This window comes from Eumetopias jubatus, unplaced genomic scaffold, assembly GCF_037043125.1.
Source record: "Eumetopias jubatus isolate StellerSeaLion01/CBP00866 unplaced genomic scaffold, mEumJub1_p1.0 scaffold_8, whole genome shotgun sequence".
Classification (NCBI taxonomy): domain Eukaryota; kingdom Metazoa; phylum Chordata; class Mammalia; order Carnivora; family Otariidae; genus Eumetopias; species Eumetopias jubatus.
Window position 1 is genome coordinate 68,412,072 of NW_028274814.1, and position 5,925 is coordinate 68,417,996.

General features: G+C 38.4%; 1 pseudogene; it reads right to left on the reverse strand.

The window, feature by feature from the left end:
* Window positions 1–1,866: 1,866 nt before the first annotated feature.
* Window positions 1,867–2,992, reverse strand: LOC114216605 (glyceraldehyde-3-phosphate dehydrogenase pseudogene; annotated as a pseudogene).
* Between the last annotated feature and the right edge of the window lie 2,933 nt (window positions 2,993–5,925).

Sequence of the window (5,925 nt, forward strand, 5' to 3'; positions counted from 1 at the left end):
AATACTTTTGAGAACCAATAACTCTTAAAGAGCTGGTATGCTGTCACTTATCCTGGCACCTGGAGTAATGTTGATGTCCTCACACCAAGTGATATATTAACGCACATGACGGGGATTCAAATGGCCTATGTTAAAAATGTTTTTATTTCTCTATAGTTTTCTCCTGAAAATCAAATTTGAATGAATTTCTTCAACTTTTCATGTTTTTATATATCTTTACCTTTTCACATGCTGCTCTCTCTCAATAGCTCTCCTTCCTCCCTCACTCCTTCCTCCCTCCCTTTTTTTGATATCTAATTAAATTTTATTGTTCTTTATTATAAGCCTGAGCATCTTTGGGAGGACTTCTCTAATCCTGGGAATAAATGAACCTGATTTATGAGTATTTTTGCAGGTGCATTAGTTTTCTCAAAAATTTGTCAAATAGTTTTATCTTCTATAGTTAATATATTAATCACCTGTTTTATTGAATGACTATATATCAAAGTCTCTCAAAGATTCATATGAAGCTTTTTTCCCCTTAACCAAATTCTACAAATGGACTTTCTCTAGCAATAAAATAGTTAAAACTCGGATTCTGTTTTATACTTGCAGTAATTCATTGATTTAGTAAGCAAATACTGCAATGTTTTAGAATTGTTTTAATTAGCAGGTCAGTGTAAAACTTAAAGAACATAAAAAAGATCAAAATACAGTTATAAGTTCTCCTTATAGTAATAGTAATTGGTCCAGTTTGGGCTGACAAAGTCTTCTGGGCTTGGAACAACTATGGTGTCTAGGAAAACCTTTTAAGACACAAATAAAAGATGTTATGCTACTTTTTACTATTCTTCCAAAGTGTCAGGTGTGAAATAAATGACATTTGAGGTATTGCCTGCAATACCGAGAAAGGAGACAATGGTGGTTGTCCCAAGGAGCTGGATTTTACATCAACTTTTACTCTTCTGGATATGTGACTCATCATATACACATAATGTTTAAAGTTGCTCCAAGAGGGGTGCCTGGGTGGCTCAATCAGTTAAGCATCCACCTTCAGCTCAGGTCATGATCCCATGATCCTGGGATTGAGCCCCACATAGGGCTCTCTGCTCAGCGAGGAGTCTGATTCTCCCTCTGCCCCTCCCCCCCACTCATGTGCACTCTCTCTCTCTCTCTCAAATAAATAAATAAAATCTTTAAAAAAAATAAAGTTGTTCAAACAGAAAGGCAGTGATTTGGACTAAGCTATTAGTGCTCCCATTTTCACACCATGCTTTCAGATTTATCCTGACACATTGATAATATCAATATCTCCCAAAGCAGAAATTTAATTGTACTTTCCAAACAGGGGCAATACATTGTGAGCATGCTTAAAACTGTCATAAATATTCAAAGGTAAAATGTATTCTTAAAAATAAATTAAGTAACTTTGTGCTGCTGTGGCCTTGAATAAGTGACATGGAATTTTTTAATCACTCATTTGCTCATCAAAGAAATATTATAATCTTGATGGGGTATTCCCTAGGTTCTAGTTTATTTCCTTATTTTAATAAGGCAGGATATATTTTTCATGAAATGTTATTTAAAATGGCATTATGATCAACAAATATTTATTAAATATTTACTGGAAGCACATCAAGCACAAGACTCATCACTCACTCAAGCTTCACCAAACCATTTTCTAGACTGAATTAGTACCAGATTCTTGGGCAAATGGTATTGCACAGAGTTGGACAAATGGCTTCATGATGATTCCAGGACCCAATCTATTCCCATAACCTCAAGTAATCCCCAAAGACCTTGTTTGTTTGTTTGTTTGTGACTGAGTACAGTGTACTTTATTGAAGGTACATGACAAGGTAGGGCTCCCTAAGCTCCTCCCCTTCTTTAGGGGTTCTGGGATTGAAACTGTGCAGGGGTCAGGAGATTCTCAGTGTGTTTGGGGATGAGTTGGAGCAAGAAATCCTCAGCAGCTGAGGGCTTGTCTCTTCCTCTCTTGTTCTTGCTGGGGCTGGTGGTCCTGGGGCTTTTGGAGGCCATGTGGACCATAAGGTCCACCACCCTGTTGCTGTAGCCAAATTTATTGTCATATCAGGAAATAAGCTTGACAAAGTGGTCATTGATGGCAGTGCCAGCTCCAACATCAAAGGTAGAAGAGTGGGTGTCACTGTTAAAGTTGCAGGAGATAATCTGGTTCTCAGTGTAACCTAGGATGCCTTTCAGGTAGTCTTCTGATGTTCGCTTCACTGATTTCTGGATGTCATCGTATTTGGCAGCTTTCTCCAGACTGCAGAGCAAATCTACAACTGACATTTTGGGGATGGGGACACAGAAAGAGATGCCAGTGAGCTCCTATTTAGCTCAGGGATGACCTTGCCCATAATCTTGGCAGTGCCAGTAGAAGCAGGGATGATATTTTGAGCAGTCTCATGGCCATTATGCCACAGCTTCTCAGAGGGACCATCAGGGGCCATCCAGTGATGTCATGGACCGCAACCATGAGTCCTTCCACCATGTCAAAGTTGTCATGGATGACCTTGGCCAAAAAGGTCAAGCACTTGGTAGTGCAGAAGAAATTTCTGACAATCTTGAGGGAGTTGTCATACTTCTCATGGTTCATGCCCATTCCAAACATGGGGGTATCAGTGGAAGAGGCAGAGATGGCCCTTTTTCTTCTACCTTTCAAGTGAGCCCTAGCCTTCTCCAAGTTGGTAAAGACATCAGTGGACTCAACAGCGTATTCAGCACCAGGAACACCTCGTTTGATTTTGGCAGGATCTTGCTCCTGGAAGATGGAGATGAACTTTCTATTAATGACAAGCTTCCATGTTTCAGCCTTGACTGACCCACTGAACTTGCCATGGGTAGAATCAGACTGGAACATGTAGACCATGAAGTTGCCGTCAATTAAGGGGTCACTAATAGAGACAATATCCACTCTGCCAGACTCAAAAGCAGCCCCAATGACCACGAGTGCAAGGTAGTCAAATCAGTTTGTTCCAATCTTTCCCATCATGTCTTAGGAATGTGGCCTGCATTGCACAAGAAGGTGTGGATGCCTGCATAACGGGAAAGAAAAAAGAGCCCCAGTCATTTTAACTACTTTTATCCTTCCCAAACAAATGTGGGTGATAGTATGTACTATGATATCTCCTAGCTCTCTTTTATTTATTTCATCCATTTATTCATTCATTCAATAATTATGGAGGGCTACTGTGTGTTTGACACTGTGTAAGACATAAACATGTTGTTATCAAGTGTTTACATAAATAATTTTGGCAAGATGATAAGTGCACTATATTAGGTAGCTTTAAAGCAGCAGCAACCTCAAGCAACATTTATTTCTCATTCATATTGCATGTAGCTAGCTGGGGGTTGGCTACTGTGACTCTACTCTTTGTGCATTTCCATTTCAGAACTGAGGCTTAAGAAACAGTCCCTATTTAGGTCCTGACATTCTCATGGCAGAGGGAATAAAACAAGAAGCTAATTGGGCAGTGGCTTTTAATATTTCTGCTTAAAGTGATAAACAGTTGATTCTCATTATTCCTGGTAGTTATGTTCTACAAAGTCACCACAAATACTGAATTAGCAAATATTGACCTGCAAGTCTCTGGTCATAGCATTTTTGGTCAAGCAAAATCCATCCCATTTGAGTTGTGTAAGTGTGTTTGCTGAAATCCTTGTAAAATAAGCCAATGTCACCATCTTTGAAAACCTGATCTTCCATATAACCTTCTCCTGTATAACACTTAGCAAGTATTTTAAAAAAATTTCATGCACATCTTCCTGATCTGCAGAACCTGCTTCACTTGCAAGTTCATTTTACATGCTGTTTCACCTTTTGAAACATAGGATTCAGACAGCACCAGCTGATCAGGGCTCAGTATTTTCCTGACCCTAGTTAACGTGCCTTTCAACAAGGAATCCTCAGTAAGAGAAGTATTGCTACAGCCCAACAAGCCAGGAGGGGGTCCCAAAATCTCTGTTTTTTAGAAAAACAGCCCTCTCTTTCTCAGTGAGAAATACCCAGAGATTCAATGACCTAGAAAAGCTTCTTCTCTAATGCAGAAGTATAGTTGAAGATTTAATGAATTGGTGAATTATTGGTGGCCTTAAACTATTTCCCAATAGATTCACTGTCCTAAGGTAGCACATTTATAGAGCTCTGGCTGGGATGGAGTAAAGAATACGTGTTTATGTTACGCCAGGTTGTAAACAGTAGCTAATCTTAGTTGAAATAATACTGTTGGTGCTCACAGGCTATATAGGCTTTTGAACGCTGCCCTGATTATTTATTGCTAATAATTGCCCATTACAGAATTGTTTTGACATTTTAATCTTAATAAGTAAGTTGGAAACTATTAGGTTTACTGGGGGCCTTGGCAAACTATAATCAGTGAGTCAAATCCTGCCGGTTACTTGTTTATGTAAATAAATTTTTATTGGAATACAGCCATGCTTTTGTGCTTATGGACTGTCTATGGCTGTTTTCCCACCACAGGAGCAGAGTTAAGTAGTTGCAGCAGAGACCATATGGCCAGAACACTGAAAATAGCTACTATTCGGATCTTTCCAGAAAATGCCTGTCAATCTTGGCCTTATACTTAATGGAGGATGTGTCAAAAAAAAAAAAGACATTAATAGTGAAATCATGAAGAAACAGGTTGAAAAAAGAATATCCTTTCACAGAAATTATATTTCCAGGGCTTCTTGCCTAGGTCAGTGGCATTGAATGTAAGTTGATTATAAACTTGTGCAGGCAATTAGTGCAAACACATTTATGATAACTGAATATTCTACATTAAGGAAATCATATAATATTTTAGGAAAGCTGTTATATTTACATCAGATTGGGAAATGATATGTTTGTGAATTGGTTAAGTTGAATTGAAATATTTTGACCAACTATTTAGCATATTAATTATCTTTGATTCAACTATTTGAGTTTGGCTAATTAGCACATGAAGAGATTCTCTGGGAGACTTGTATTGGTACCTATGAAGGATTAGGCATAGAATTGTTCACTTAAAAAAAGTGCATTTTATTGTGTATAAGTTCTATCTCAATAAAACCAATCTGTTTACTTATTTCTTCAAGTTATTTCTTTTAAAAAGATCCTATATCTGCATATTTTAAATTGCAGTAATTAATGTAAATTTTATAAAACTTAGCTTTTTGACTAACAGCATCATTGCTATTTAAGTGGTAATAGGACCCATGGCATTCGAGGTCCAGAAGGAACAATTCAGTTTCTCTCCACTTAAAAAAACATTCTGCCCGCAGAGCTGGCGACAAGGTTTGTCAATTGTACTGTAAGAATATCACCGCATCTGCTCGGGAACAGGACAAGCATGAAGGCGCTGGCCAGGAGACGTATCAAATGGCAGAGAAAAAGAGCACTTTCCACCTACAAACAGATTTGATAGCTGGTCCTGCCTCATTGGGGCTAACACACGCCCACTTTCTGAGCAATTTGGTCAAGCTTTTGCTTTCACTGCAATGAACCATCTGACCAAGAGGCTGCGGGGGGGGGGGGGGGGGGCGGGGACCAAACTGTCACCAGCCTCTCTCTGCAACTGCGGAGTACCCATGTTCAGGAGAGAAAACACAAAATCTGCCATTTACCCAAAAGCCGCCTTTGTTTAGGCTAGCTTGATAAATAACCTTTCACAGAGCACTGAATTCTCAAAAATAACAGAGAGGGCAAATTTTAGATTGAGTGGTGAATACTGTATTAAATGATGTTGGCCAAAAGGAAACATTGTGCTTAGATATTTATTACATTATATTTCTTAAGTTACTAGGCTAAAAGTAAGTCCCATTATACATCTTCTGAAGATACCACAAAGGTTTTTTTATCTTTTTAATTTTTTTGAGTTAAATTTGCACTTATTTAGAATGTTTCTCAAACTACATATGCTAAAGAACCTCAATACAAAAAAA